At 43.8% G+C, this 15823-nt stretch overlaps 1 protein-coding gene and 1 long non-coding RNA gene across 6 annotated transcripts in view; one reads left to right on the top strand and one right to left on the bottom strand.

Annotated features, from left to right (window-relative positions):
* The first annotated feature begins 451 nt into the window (after positions 1-451).
* Positions 452-15823, top strand: part of PGAP4 (post-GPI attachment to proteins GalNAc transferase 4) — a 23273-nt gene continuing 7901 nt past the window's right edge. For 3 of the 5 annotated variants that reach the window (XM_065046408.1, XM_065046409.1, XM_065046407.1), the window contains exons 1-2: positions 452-604; positions 741-786. The gene's annotated coding sequence lies outside the window, so the exon portion shown is untranslated. Of the gene's footprint in view, positions 605-740; positions 787-12093; positions 12352-15823 lie in introns of those variants that run through there. The other 2 variants (XM_065046410.1, XM_065046405.1) reach the window with 1 other exon arrangement.
* LOC110355706 (uncharacterized) overlaps positions 4571-15823 on the bottom strand; it is a 25840-nt gene continuing 14587 nt past the window's right edge. The window contains exon 3 of the long non-coding RNA XR_010469042.1: positions 4571-5428. This is a non-coding gene — a long non-coding RNA (uncharacterized LOC110355706). The remainder of the gene's footprint in view (positions 5429-15823) is intronic.

Below are 15823 nucleotides of genomic sequence, written 5' to 3'. Positions count from 1 at the left end.
ATTGTGTGCAATGATCTGTTTTCATTTATTTCTGGGGGTTGGAATGAGACGGTCTTTCAGGTCCCAGCCACCCCAGATCATTCTATGATTCAATGGTCTCCACCCACGTTTGTAGAAAAACATCGAAAATACCTACAAACCTCATCAAACTGACAGGGTTCCTGCTTTCTTTACCAGTTTAAGCGAGATTTGTGCCTCTTAAGCAGCCACAAGCTTTTCGTGCAGGTGCTGGGGTTCTCTTACCCCAGCCCCACGGCAGCTTTCTCTGCTGGGAAATGCCAGAAGAAGTACAACCCCATGTTGTAAATCACAACATAGCGGTTTGCTGTGCCCAAGAGCAATAGACGAGCCTAGTAACAGACTACAAGGCTTCAGGCTGAATAAACATCTGAGTTCCTGAAGGAAAAGCAAAGCTTTTCCTGTTTCTTTTTTTCTTTGTTTCCCCTGCAGTTGGCAGAACCAGCTTAGTGAGTCAGGGAGCTGCTGCAGCTCTGGGACCAAGCGTGAGAGCAGCCAGGACCAGGAAACTGACCCACTTGTTTGGAGTCTGTTAGCTACGCTGTACTGCAGCAGACAATAAACTTCATGGAACAGAGACAGAAAGGTGGGTACCTCAGGGGATTTTTATAAAAAGTTGCATTCAAACCTCTCCTAATTGAAAAAATTATATATAGATATATATATGTATATACGTGTGTGTATATATTTATTTATTTATTTATTGAATTTTTTGTTCACAGCATTTCCTTGCAGCTGGAGACCCCTCAGCTGAGTAAGAAACGGCTGGTAAGTCATTGATTCTCAGTGCAGCCAGCCCTTGACCAAAGTGTTCAAAACCAGAAGGAGGTTTTTGTTGAGTTGAATGTATCCCACATCAGGTCTTTAAGTCAGCATAGCTTTCAGTCCTTGTGGTTTTTCCTGCCTTTGCTTTGTACTTGTTTTTTTTCCCCTCAACATATTGTTTCTCAGGTGTTGATCCCAGGCAGGTTGGCTTTACTTCATCACAGCAAACCTGTAACTGAAACGGACACAGTTACAACCTTTTCATATTTATTTTGGGCTGTGTCTTTTATCTCTGTGCACCTTGGCATCTCCTCCACGGGGAAAGAAAAATCCATTTCTGCAAAGCACCTTTCTACTCTGTACATTCTCTTCCACATCTATGTTAATGCTTTAGATAAGCATTCAAGCCAATCCTTGAGCTGCTCTGTCATACACTGCGTACTGCATAGTGTTTGGGACTGCCATAAAATGGGGAAAGTTCTTTCAGACAGATAGATTATAGTGCTAAAAAAAGAGGTGGCTGTGCTTCAGGATATCTGTGTAGCTTCCACACAAATGGCAAACTCAGGACACAAAGATTATCCCCTTCCTCCTTTCCGTCCTCTGTGCCCTCACCACTCTGATTTTATGTAATTCCTGATAGTCATTTCCTCTGAGCTCCTCTCCAGTACAAGGAATGTGCCATTCCCTTTAGTGCTTTTTATTGATTAACCATCATGTCCTTGTGAATTGTTATGCACAGACAATACAAGGAGATGTGGGGAAAAAATACAAGCATAAAGACAAGCACTAAGGAGCAGAAGAGAGGGAGTATTAATAGTTGAGATACTTCAGTGAAGAAACTGGGACAACTAAGCAATCTAATGACATTGAAGAGGAACTGCAGAGGATGTCCTGCAGCAATTTGCAATTATTCAGAATCTACTAGGAATGTGACAGGTAGGGCTGTTTTTTCTTGAAACTGGCAGGTTCAACTAGAGTCCTTCATTTGCAATTGCTGAGATGAACTGAGTAAATAAAGTCGTATAAGGAATAGCTTACGGAGGAGACAATGTTGAGCTCTTAGTGTACTAGGGCTGTGACTGCAGAAGGATGCTCTGATTGATTGATTGATTGATTCTCCTCCTGTGGACAAGACTTGTGACCAGGGCTGTGCTCAGCATCACCCATCAGCAGTCCATCACTATTCCTAATCAAAACGACCTGTAAAACCTCAGATGTTGGCTCTCCCTCAAATTGTAAGAGCAGTAGCATGCAACAAAGTTTGTTATGAAAGCTCAACCCATTGGCTTCACATGCGTGCTCTTCAGTAAGGCAAGATGTTGAGACACAGTGCGGGGAACTGCTCACACCTTACACAGATGTGTCTGGACAGGCAACATACAGATAGGTAGTTAAATTTGGAAGTTGGTCACACCCAGGGCAGTACCTAGAATGACCTTTCATCCAGCGAAAATAACTGTATTGCCTTCAAGAAGAAAGGCTGTATGGGAGGTGGTGCGATAGCTGATCCCGCTAAAACCTGTTAGTGAAACTGGCTCAGAGATTATGCCTAACGGAAGGTCTGCCCTGGGGAGCTGAGAGAAATCCACTGTTTTGCCAGAAAGGTTATGTGCCCTGGAGTCTGCTGAGGAAATACCAGGGGACAGGAAGGGAGTAGAATCAGCCAGTCAGCTCCTGGTGCTGTTGGTGGCAGATGGAGAAGGCGATTGCAAGTTGCACATGCAATTAATGAGGTTGGACAAATGGACCTGAGGACTTTGGCCTCACAAAGAGCAGCTAGCCTAGGAAAATAAGCTAGAAAAATGTGACCTTCAGGCAGCTAATGTGAATGGGCAAAGCAAAATAGTATGCACAATGCTCACAGCTGACTAACTGCCCTAAAAGAGATAATCAGACCCCAAAATCAAATGAAGCAAAGCCCTTGCCGTAAATAATTATGTGGAAAAAGTTATCCTTTTGTGTCAGCACACAAGTCAGACTTTCATTCGCTGGATTGTAAACTGTAACCACAGTAGTTACTTCATGATAACCCCATGCCAGATACCATAAAACAGCAGGTGTGGAAGTGTGCTGTGGTAGCTTGCACATATGCTCAGAGCCTACTAGATTAGATCATGTAGTTCACAGGAAAGGTAGCAAAAGCCTCAAAAAGGAAAAAACCAAAACAGAAACAAACAAACAGGAATATGCATGTTAGTAGAACATACTTCCAAATAAGAGTACCAGATGCTTGTGCAGGTCTTTGGCTTCAAAGCAAATTTAGCTCTTTCCTTGGTAAAACAACTACAATAAATAAATAAAGAGGACAAAGAGCTTAGACTGAACTTCCTAACCCCCTTAATTTTCTCATGTGCTGGCTACATACTCCAAGATGATTCTAGCTTATTCTGCTATTTTGATCGGTGGTGCTTTGAAGCAAAAATAGAAACACTAGTGTCTTAAAAGATGTTCCTTTCTTATTGGCAAAAAGATTTTTATTTTTTTTTAGTCTGACCTTTGAAGCACAAAGCTTCAGTCCTTGCGCAAAATTTGGTTCTTTAAGGTTTGTTCTAGTATCCCATCCTCTTGGTATGACTTTGTCTTTACCTCTTTGTGGTTAAGGATGTGCTGTAAAAAATAGGATAATTTTTGTTTTTCTCTCACAAATGTTGTGAAGTAGCTAATGTTGTTGCTGTGGAAATGAAACAGAATGAAAATGCGTAGTGTGTTGTGCTAGGCACATCTTTTTTAGGGTCACCAGTGGAACTGTATTTAATAACATCAGGGTACTGTACCTAATAATATCCACCCAATGCAGTGTGTGCATCAGATCACACACAAATATACCACTCTACAGCATCCTTGATCTATCCAACAATTGCCATTTATATTATTTAAGATGATATAATTTTCTTGGCAGGCAAGCTGACTGAAGAAAATAAACAGACATAAACTGTAGTGACTACTCATGGACTAAGTGGGTTCTTGCTTCACTGTAAAAAGAAATTGTACTACTTTTTTTTTTTTTTTTGACTAAGTTAATTATTGCTCATCTAAGTTAATCCTACAGCATACTAGAATACTTACAGCACACATATGGGGAGGGAGATGCAAATTATACTTTTCTCAGGTATAGGAATGAAATTCATTGTCATCTGACCAGAAAGTGACTTGGATAGAAACGTTTAAGTGGCTTTTATATTCTGCACAGAAAATCTCGCTTTTGTTTTGTCATGTTAATTCCCTGTTTGTCTTCCTTTTGTAGAGAAACACTTGATGCTATAAGCTAAATGGAGAATATAAATGTGAATGCAAAAGATGATTAAGTGGTTTTATTTTACGGAAACAATAAGGTCTGTAAAACATGTTTTACCTACTTGCCCTTCCTGTTTGGTAACTCATAAGGATGGCCTCTCATACTTTTTCTGAATATGAGCTTTGCATATTATCTAACTATGTAGTTACAACAGCAGCTTTTGCACAGCTCAGCATGTTATAAATATGTTGTTCTGTAATAAGCCAAAGACTGTGTGCTGGCAACACTCATGCTAGAAGTGCCTGAAGAACCGGACAGCCCTGGAGATGTAAAAAGGTAAATACTGGAAGCAGCTCAATTAAGAGTCAAGACCACAGAGACCACAAGTGCTCTCTCAGTCTCTGGTTCACTCTCCTCACACCCAGACGATTGAAAGACTCCAGCCAGTGAGTAACTCAGACTGGGATGTCTCAACAGGGGTTACTGGCTGTTGTCTTGCTGCCTCACTGCCCAGTTGCAATAATGATAATGAAAAATAAAAAGCCCAGCAAATGGAGCAGGAGCTTGAATGTATTCTATTTCAGTTGCTGGGCAGCATACGCCCTTAAAATTGCTGTCTGTGCATGGAGGATTCCAGTGTGTAAATGGGTCTGGAAACAATGCTATGAAGAGTTTCCTGAAAATGAGCCTGTGTCCAGTATGCATCCTAGTAGATGTGTTTAAATTTTAAAGAGCTGCTGTTCAGAAATTGCTTCATGTCTTCATAAGCTCTATCCTGTTACACTATGAGACTGAGAGAAGGAAAATAAGATTTATTGAAGATAAGATTTATTTGAAAATATTCATTACTCACCAGCAGTGAAATTTACAGAATTTACAAAATAAACTCTAGAGAAATCACTTGCATCTTTATACTAGCCAATGTAGCACTAGTAATTGTAGCAGGTTATCCTAAATCATGGACTAGTCATGGACTTTTATGTCCTTCTTCAAATAAAGCTGGTGCCTCTGGTTGGCCTCCCAGGACTTATCTGAACTCAAACAGTAAAAAAAAAAAATAAAAGTCTGAATGAATTAAAAATATGAACTAAAAGTGAACTATGGTAGTCCCTGTGTTACATCCTGTACAGACACTATTATGTAGAATGAGAAAAGGCTAACATTTATTTTGCTTCTTTCACTTCCCAAGACCATTCAAGCTAAACTGAATTAAAAGCTTTTAAATTCCAATAGTACTGCCCTTAGAGATGTGAAGCAGTTCTCAAATATCATAATTGGATACCATTTTCCTGAGAGTCTTTGTGTAGTTGAAACCTTGTATGAGTGGTACTGAATCTTTCCAGCTAGATGGTCCATTTCTGTCATGCGAGTATCAGACCTTTAGTTCCAGAAGTGCACACCCAAAATCTGCAGAGAAAGAGCAGAGCAATTACTAATGCGCTGTGCTTCTCACACAGCCAAATAATTGCTTAGTGAAATGTGCCCAGTACCCATACAGAATTACTTTACTCCATTCTGCAAGGGAAAATTAAGAGATTTCCAGCAGTCCCTGGGGGATAATTCCAGTCTGACCCTCAGTTTGGAAATCTTGTGTTTTGCCTCTTAGCCCCACTCTGGTTTTTAGCAACTGCAAGAAGTACACTGGTACAGAGTATTCTTGCAACACAGAGCAAGTAACTGATAGCCAGCATGTTTTAACAGATAGTTTGGAGAAACACTTGACTCTAAAACCTTTGCCTCGCTCTCTGAAATACTCGGTTTGTGTTCTCAAAGAGTCAAAATGTAACAAGGTGGATGGACGATGGCAGAGCGGTGGATGTGGTCTACCTTGACTTCAGTAAAGCCTTTGACACAGTCTCCCACAGCATCCTCACAGCTAAGTTGAGGAGGTGTGGTCTAGACAATAGAGTAGTGAGGTGGGTTGCAAACTGGCTTAAGGAGAGAAGCCAGAGAGTGGTAGTCAATGGTGCGGAGTCTAGTTGGAGGCCAGTATCTAGTGAAGTGCCTCAGGGGTCAGTACTGGGGCCAATATTATTCAGTATATTCATTAACGATTTAGACGAGGGAATAGAGTGTACTATCAGCAAGTTTGCTGGTGACACTAAGCTGGGAGGAGTGGCTGACACACCAGAAGGCTGTGCTGCCATCCAGCGGGACCTGGACAGGCTGGAGAGTTGGGCGGGGAATAACCTAATGAAATTTAACAAGGGAAAGTGTAGAGTCCTGCCTCTGGGCAGGAACAACCCCAGGTTCCAGTATAGGTTGGGAAATTCCATATTAGAGAGCAGTGTAGGGGAAAGGGACCTGGGGGTCCTGGTGGACAACAGGATGACCATGAGCCAGCACTGTGCCCTTGTGGCCAGGAAGGCCAATGGCATCCTGGGGTGTATTACAAGGGGGGTGGCTAGTAGATTGAGAGAGGTTCTCCTTCCCCTCTACTCCACCCTGGTGAGACCACATCTGGAATATTGTGTCCAATTCTGGGCCCCTCAGTTCAAGAACAGGGAACTGCTGGAGAGGGTCCAGCGTAGGGCAACAAAGATGATTAAGGGAGTGGAGCATCTCCCTTATGAAGAAAGGCTGAGGGAGCTGGGTCTCTTTAGTTTGGAGAAGAGGAGACTAAGGGGGGACCTTATTAATGTTTATAAATATATAAAGAGTGAGTGACATGAGGATGGAGCCAGGCTCTTCTCGGTGGCAAACAATGATAGGACAAGGGGTAATGGGATCAAGCTGGAACACAAGAGGTTCCGCTTAAATTTGAGAAAAAACTTCTTCTCAGTAAGGGTGACAGACACTGGAACAGGCTGCCCAGGGGGGTTGTGGAGTCTCCTTCTCTGGAGACATTCAAACCCGCCTGGACATGTTCCTGTGCGACCTCACTTAGGCGTTCCTGCTCCAGCAGGGGGATTGGACTGGATGATCTTTTGAGGTCCCTTCCAATCCCAAACATACTGTGATACTGTGATACTGTGATCTACAAGATGAATAAGTTATTGGTATAAGCCTGAAAAGTCTGGAATGTTGTTGTATACAAGAAGCTGTATAGAGGGAAGGCCTGGGAAATACACGAAGAGTGCTTAGTTCTGGATAGATAACCAAGCACACAGACCAGCATGAAAAGGAGATAAAAATATTTCAGCCTTTTCAGAGAATATTAGTGTATGCTAGACAGCTAAGCCGGCACAAATTCATCCCCTTTGGAGCTGTATTTTATCTCACAGCCATTGTCTAAAGTCAAACACAGCAGCCCTGACATGAATTCACTGTGTCTCCAGTAAACAACAAAGGACTTTGAACATGTTTTGTCCGCAGCGATCAATACCAAGTATAAAATAAAAACACAGAAAGCCACTGTATGTACTTTGGTTATCATCAATATTGTATTCTTATTCAAAACAGCCATCAGAAATGTCTGCTGCTTCTTAAAATGCAGAACATAAGCAGGACATATTTATTTATTTATTTTGGATTCTTTCCTATAAATATGTAGCAAGTGAATAAAAATACTTTAAAAGTTAGCTGTTGAAGTGAACAGGAGATACCTAGAAAATTAAGATACCTATTGTGCAGCTGGCAGCAGGTAGAAGAAGCACAGCCTTTACAGCTGACCAAGTTATACACAAAGTGGTACAACATATTGTGCTAAATGTACTATTAATTCCACCTGGTAGAATGCAATCACTTGTGGGGTGGGCTGTTTGGTTGGTTTTTGTTTTGTTCTGTGGGTTTTCGTTGTTGGTTTGGTTTGGTTTGGCAGTTTTGTTTGTTTTTCTTTTTTCCTAAGGACAAAAAACTTACAATTTTTTTTAAAAATATTATTTTTAGATTTTTTTTTAATGGCTTTTCACAGTTTCCTCCCTGTCCCTAATAAATTTTGAATACATTTGTCCAATTTCATTGCAAATGGCTGAAAGAGGCAGGTCTCAAATAAGTTTGCTGCTGTATACTTCATGCCATCTCATGTAGAGCAGAGACCTACCTCTCCATCCCATTGAGAGCCTCCAGCACACACCAGACGGGAACCTGCACGTTTGATTTGTTGGCTGGATCATCAGCACATGTAGCTCCATGTCAACTAGAGCACACACAGCCATGCGCTCTTGCCTTCTGGTAAAAACACAGAGCAGCAGGACCTCAGTGTGAGAGGACAGCTAAGGAACTGGGGAGTGAGGGCCATGAGACAGGAGCCAAGGATATTTTAACAGTGATGCACAGGGCACAAACGACACAACTCTGTAAGAAACCAGGCTTCTCAATTCAGCAGCCGCCAAGACTGTGAATTTCTGCTCTGCTCCTCTCCACGTTGTGCAAGCACCTAAACATCGGCCAACTAGCTTGTCCTGCTTCTAACACTTGTGTTTATGAAAAGCAGGAGCTGGACCTGATCTCAAAGCAAAAGAAAATATTAAGGTCATTGCCTTGCACAAATGCTCGGTGCTGTGAGAGTTCTTAGAGGGGATGGATGGCAGAGGGGTTGGCTGCTTTGGCAATAGAGAATACTCAGGTCTGGATGGCTGGGATGAACCTCCTCTACTCGAATACAATTCTCATAACTTTTTAATTTTTTTCTGATCATAATTGTAAAGTATCATCCTGTTATTGTACAGGCTGAATGATTTCAGAAGTCACTATTTCTTCTGAGCATTTCAGGTTGCAGTCAGATTACTGCATGAGCAGTTGTGTCGCAAAATGTTAATCTCTGCTTTCTAGACCTGTTCCTGCTGTGCTGACATAGTCATTTGGTGTGGGGAAACAAAGAGATAAAGTGATCCCGATAAGAAATAATCCATCATAAGAAAAGGTTTAATTTTTAGCAAAATCAGCCTCCCTTATGCTAGTGCAGAACAGGAGATGGCACTGTGGCAAGAATGATTAGTCAGGGATGACAGGCTGTTTTGTAAACTGTGCCACTGCCCCAAAGTCACTTGTGACTTTTCTCCCTCAGTCTTTCGGGTCTGACAGAAGCTGTTTCAAATAAAGAAGTGTTTAAGGATGGAAGTCAAGTGCTACCTGAGAAGCAAGCAAGTAAAGTGGGAGTAGAGAAGACTAGGCGGAAAGGCTCCTCACAAAGTTACAATTACCTAAATACTTATTCCCAAAGAAAAGTCCTTCTGGCCCATTCTGAAAGGAATTATTACTACCAAATTGTTCTGCTGGCTGAAACCCCATCTGAAATGTGTTACTGGGTGCAATGTGACATGTGTTTCTGCTGATGTCACTCAATAATGACTCTGCCACGCGCATACTGACACAGAATTGGAAAAAAATTTTTGCGTCTCACAAATTCTGCAACTCTGATCCTGGGAAGAACACGCTGATGGACCTCCTAGGAATGTCTGATCTCTTTCTTACTTCCAGTACTCTCATGCACCCTTTTGCCTGTGTTCTGTTCCAGGATGTATTTTGTTTCCAGTGTGTCAATATTTGCAAGCATGAGAACATATAAGTAAAAGGTAGAGTATGAGTCATCATCATTAGAAGCTGGTAGAAAAAGAGGCAGAGGTAGTCAGCAAAGGATTTTGGAAAGCAAACCACCTGAGAAACTATGCTTTCTTCTACTGTCTTTCCTTATTATTTTCAGAGTAACAATGCATGTAGGTAAACCTGTGGACCCTCCAGCGTGCCTCACCTTTTCCTAGAAGAGGAGGTCACTATAGGAACTCAAATGTGATAGCTGATTGTGTTATTATTATGAACATTACTGTTTCTCCGGCTTTTCCCCCCTTCATCTGCATTGTCTCCACAATAAGAAGCCTTAGCTGAGGGACAGCTCTTGCCAGTTGTAATGAGTAGGGGTCACAGGCATGCATAACTGAGTTCCTTTGTTCATCATGCTTGTCAGAGGGAATAATATAAATTGATACATTAAAAAAATTATGCATCCTACTGGAAGCTTCTGATCACAGGACTGGGCTTTGGCAAAATTATATCTGTGCTTTAGTGAAACAGTGTAAGGGATTTTTTTAAAATTATTATTTTGATTTTTCCTAGAGGTAAGAGAGAGGTCAGAGCCTTAAAACAACTTGGCCTAAATATATGCACTATGTTTTCTGAAGCTGCAGGCACAAAACTAAGGAGTTCTTACAGTTCCTGACAATGAAAGACTGAAAGACATAAAACTTTCTCTGAGGCATATTTTGGATAGCTGTAGTTAGAAACAATTTCTATAATTAAGTGTTATAGCCGTGGGGCTGAAAGGTATGTACGTAGAAGAACAGGCAAATGGAACACAGAGAGAAGGTAGGAAATTAACAGGTCAGAGGCACTCTTGGAACAGTTTTATATGATTTTTGGATCTTGAACAGCCTGACAAAAATTTTTGTGTAGCTGATGGGCCTCCCCACTTCAATGAATACATCTGTAATGAGTTCATTACAGATTATTAGAGTGAAAGCTTAGCATTTGTACATATCATGTTTGACACGCACATGAAACAATCTGCCAGTAACTCTGAAGCACGGACTTTCCACTTCAGCACGCAGGGAGTGATCTGTCTCTCCATGAAGTGAGGCACCGTGATTTGGAGACCTGGCAAGGGGCTCGGTGTGTGGCATGGAGCCGCAGACCAGAAAATGAACCAGCTGCTGACTAGGGAGGGATGGGAGCCATGCATTGGACTGTTTGGCGGATGAGAAACTGGCTGGATGGTCGCACCCAGAGAGTTGTGGTCAAAGGCACAATGTCTGGAGGGACACCGGTGACAAGTGGTGTCCCTCGGGGTCCATACTGGGACCAGTACTGTTTAACTTCTTCATCAGTGATGTAGACAGTGGGATCCAGTGCACCTTCAGCAAGTTTGCAGATGATACCAAGCTGAGTGGTGCAACTGACACAGCTGAGGGATGATACGCCATCCAGTGGGACCTGGACAAACTCAAAAAGTGGGCCCATGTGAAGCTTATGAGGTCCAACAAAGCCAAGTGCAAGGCCCTGCACCTGGGTCAGGGCAACCCCTGATATAAATCCAGGCTGGAGATGAAGGGATTGAGAGCGGCCCTGCTGAGAAGGACTTGGGGGTACTGGTGGATGAGAGATTAGATACGATCCAGCAGTGTGTGCTTGCAGCCCAGAAGGCAAATCATATCCTGGGCTGCAGCAAAAGGAGCGTGTCCAGAAGGTGGAGGGAGGTGATTCTGCCCCTCTGCTCCACTCTGGTGAGACCCCACCTGGAGTCCTGTGTCCAGCTCTGGAGCCCTCAGCACAGGACACACATGGACCTGTTGGAGAGGGGGCTGAGGAGCCACCAAGATGATCAGAGGCTGGAACAGCTCTGCTGGGAGGACAGGCTGAGAGAGTTGGGTTTGTTCAGCTGGAGAAGAGAAGGCTCCAAGGAGATCTCATTGCGGCCTTTCAGTACTTAAAAGAGGCCAATAAGAAAGATAGGGACAGGCTTTTTAGCAGGGCCTGTTGTGACAGGACAAGCGGTAATGGTTTTAAACTAAAGGAGAAGAGATTCAGGTCAGACATGAAGAAGAAATTTTTTACAGTGAGGGTGGTGAAACCCTGTCCCAGGTTGCCCAGAGAAGTGGTGGATGAACCATCCCTGGAGACATCCCAGGCCAGGCTGGACGGGGCTCTGAGCAATCTGATCTGGGTGAAGATGTCCCTGCTCATGGCAGGGTGTTGGACCAGATGAGCTTTGAAGGTCCCTTCCAACCCAAACTATTCTATGATTCTATGCAGAAGGAGAAGACGGGGCAGTGTCACAAAGGCACGGCCATAGGAGCTGATAGATACACCTGACACAAGACTGGAGCGCATTAGAAATCCCGTCTGGGAAGGGTTTGTGCAGGCTTGTGCAGCCGCAGAGGCCGCGGGGCTCGACAGCACTACCCGGGCTGGCGTTTCGCTGCCCCCCATGGGGTATTCGAGGACCACAGAGCGGGAATAAAGGGGGCTCTGGCTGGGCTGAGATCTCGACCCGCGAGTCCTCAGAGACTCAGGCGATTGGATTTTTACTTCTTAACCTGCTTTCGCACACCTCCCCCCTCGCGGCTTTTCGATTTCTGGCTCGCCTCAGCTCCCCTTTCCTTCCGAGCATCCCTGTGCTGGCGGAGTCACATGTTTAGGCTTTGATGCCTTTGATCCCACCCTCACCGCCCGAGAGGGAGGAGAAAAATTTGCGGGAGAGAAGTGAGCAACAAGCAGAGTGGCAAGATAACGCGGAGGACGGAGCCGCATGGACCCCCCGCGGCGGGCCGGAGGGCCCGGGGTGCCGGCGGCGGGGCGCAGGGGAGCGGCGCTGCGGGCTCCCCGGGCAGCCCGGCTCTCCCGCGGGCTGTAGGACGGCGCCTGATGCTCTGGGCGCGGCTGCCGAGCAGGAACGGGTAAATCGCTCCCTCTGGGTCGGGCTATCCCGGGGGAGGCTCGGTTCTCGCTTTTCCCGGGGGGCTGCGGAGGGAGGAGGCAGTGCCTCCCGGGGCGGGGGGCGTTTGTCCTGCCGGCTGCACCGATGCTTGGGCGAGCCGGGCCAGGGGAGGCACGAAGTTACGGAGGCGTTCGCAGTAGGGAAGGGCATGGTCTCCGGGAACCGGCTCGGCTCAGCGCCTGTAGCTGAGGACCCGAGTGAGGGCAGAAGTGGAAAACCTCCAGGGAACGAGAAAATGTTTTGTGCTTGCTCTGAGGCTGTGACTATGCATGGTGACGAGCAGGAGACAGGGTGGTCAGAGCCTGGCTGGGCTTAAAGAAACAGAGAAGGTGAATCAAATAGAAGCTCTCCTAAGGAAACGAGAAAAAAAAAGAAAACAACACATAACAACCCAGCCAGTTTCCACCCTGAGTTTGGTTCCACCCAAAAGACATAAAAGCGTGAACGAATTCCTCTGTTCAGAAGTCCAGGCGCAGGGGCTGAGGCCCGGGCACACTGAAATACCCTCTGTGTCTCTGCTGTTTTGCAAGGAGGGCAGAGAGTGGAGGGGGGATCAGCTTTTCTTATCTAACGCCCTCTCCTCTTTGACCATCATCACTAAGGTAACTGCTATTAATCCCAGTGCTTTAAGGGTCACCTTGTGCTACCTGGCAGCTCTCCCAAAGGAAAGAGGAGCACCTAAAGGCTGAAGTCACTGACATTTAAAATCACAGGCTGTGGAGGAAATCTGCAGCTGTGCTGATGGTGCAGCAAAACATGAAACTGTACCAGTGTACACCACAGGTTTATAGGCTAGCTTGCTCCCACATAGTTGCTGAAATTTCATGTACAGCCAGTGTGCTGCCATAAAGGAACACCAGGTTCAGCACGCATTTGCAAGCACAAAACCCAGGAGATACACCCTCTTGCACATGTGAAACCTGCTGCTCGTTTTGTCTGCCTAAGAAGGTAAATACTAATTATGTAACAGACTATTTTTCAGCTACTGTGTTTTCTCCCTTTTGGGCTCAAACAGATCACCAGTATTCCCTCAAACCAGGTCATCCCAATTACCATGCTTTTATGTGCAGGATAAATAGTCTGTTTCATACATGGTGGCGGGGGAGAAAGACAGAGTATTCCTCAGCCACAAGGGGTGAAGACAGAAAAAAAGTCTGCAGTACTGATTAACATTAGTAGACAGGGTCTCTTGAAAGAGGAATGTTGTCTATCAAAGTGACTAAACATTTTTTTCTGTCAAGCAGAGGTTAGAATCAGAATATTCTGGTTGTTGACTAGTACAGTTTTGCACTTTTATTGTTACATAGACCTATCCCAGCTGGAAACTTACAGCCTTATCAGCAGATGCCTTTGCTCACAGATGTAATATCTTGTTTCCTTGTTCATTTTGTTTTATTCTTTACAATCATAAATTAATACGAATAAAGCTGCAACATCTGCATTAGCAGCCACCACATCTGTTTAATTTTCTGTCCCTTTCCCCCACACCCCCAGCCACACTGCCACAGGTGAATTATTAAGAGAAGTCATAATTTGGGGTTAATGAAAAGGTTTAATTAATGATTGATGATCAAATTATAATGATTGATAAATAAATTATGATTAAGCAATTATTGAATTATAATTAAACAGTGATTTATCAGTTATTTAACAATAATTAATTGATAATTAAGCTCTAATGAAATGGTAATTGAAGGATGATCTAATTGATGATGTCAACAAGTATTTAAATGATGGTTACATGGTAGACAAACATTCTGCTACTTACTACACTTCTAATACTTAAGCTGTAGCTGGATATATACATGTCGCTAGCACACACTATGCTTTTAGGCCTAATGTAAAATGTTGTTTATCCCATTATAGATATCAGATGCTGGGTAAGGGGTCTCTGAACCTCAAGGAATAACCAGGAGTGGGGTCCATGCTCAAGAGAAGCTCACCACTGTGCAGCCCCTGCCGTACTGGAGCACTCTGTGGGCTCAGGGGGCTGCACATATCTACAGCATGAAGTGATTGATTTGCAGTCAGCCCCCGCTTTGGTGTGTGTGCAGGTGTGCAGCTGTAGCAGCTGTAGTTTTGTCAAGTCTCAGCTCAGGCTGGTACTGTTAGCTCCCAAAAAGACATGTCCTAGACATGGCCCCTTAGTTCCTGAGAAGATATGGCCTAGCACAGTTCTCCTGGTTTGGACTGTGGGGCTGGTTTTTTGGTGACGCCTGAACCAAAGCACTGCTCACTCAGCTAGAGTGGGTGCACCTGTCACACCTACCCACATCACAGATATTTGGGCAGCTGATTTAATCTGCACCATGGCTTTTCAGAGGCTGTGAAATGGCTGCTCTCCTAGCAAGCCATGAGGGCACAACTGTATACAGAAATGTAATAGAAAAGCTACGGCAGAAGGAGCTATTGCTCAATAGCGGTACTGGGATGCCTCATTCCTGCTGCTCTGGAATAGCTCCTTCTGGACAGACTTCTCCAAGACCAATAATTCCTCTTCCTTTTCTGTTCAGATTGCTTTAATTTGCAAAGAGTTGCTATTACTTCAGCATACCACTTTTAGTAGCTGTTTTTTCAATAGGTATTCTAGACGATTCACCTGTGTGGATTACCAGTAAGGTTAGACTATAAAATGCCAGTTATTCATGACAACAAAACCAGGCTGATTTGTTATATATTTGGGAAAACCAGATTCCCTCCTATCTTTTATATTCTTAAGCTGAAGATCCACTAAGGTAGAAATTGCCTCTAGCTGTATTTGTGTATAGAGTCTTGCATGCAGGGGTCCTGGTCTTATTTTAGCAAAAGACTGAAACAAGGAGGTAAAATACAAATTATTTGTAGCACCTCTGATGAGTCAATGCACATTTAGCTCCGAGATTCCAAGAGCAGGCAGCAAAAGGTAATAGCTGGTGCCACTCTTAGCAGCAGCTTTGTCTAATATAATTTTTCTTTTTTTAACAAATAGGGATTTAAATTTTATGCTAAAGCAGAAGGGAGCTGAAACCAAAAGCCACAGTTAAGATTTTGGAGGGCTCCAGGCAGATCTCTGTGAAAATGTGCAGCAGTTTTTATACAGATCATTGTCAAATTCTCTAACAACATATACTTTTTTTACCTGACACAAAATAAAATAAAAATTCAGACAGATACAGACTGCATAATTAATTTTAAAACCACATAAAGGTTTGGTGTCATTGTCTAAAAGACAGTTCCTCACAAAACTCCTTGTCTGTGTTAAGCTATTATCTTGCAGAACTCTCTTCTCCAGTCTGCTTTCTGCTCTCATTTGATCTAAATACTGACCTTAGTGCTTGAGACCACCATGGAGGAACATTGTGACATTGCATAGCAGGGAGGCAGCCGGGTGAACAGGAGGAGGTGTTGAGAATGGGCTCCATTCAGATTTTTGTGGCAGATGAAAATTAATA

The sequence above is a fragment of the Columba livia genome, chromosome Z (assembly GCF_036013475.1).
Source record: "Columba livia isolate bColLiv1 breed racing homer chromosome Z, bColLiv1.pat.W.v2, whole genome shotgun sequence".
NCBI classification, from domain to species: domain Eukaryota; kingdom Metazoa; phylum Chordata; class Aves; order Columbiformes; family Columbidae; genus Columba; species Columba livia.
This window is presented reverse-complemented; position numbering and strand designations above follow the sequence as displayed.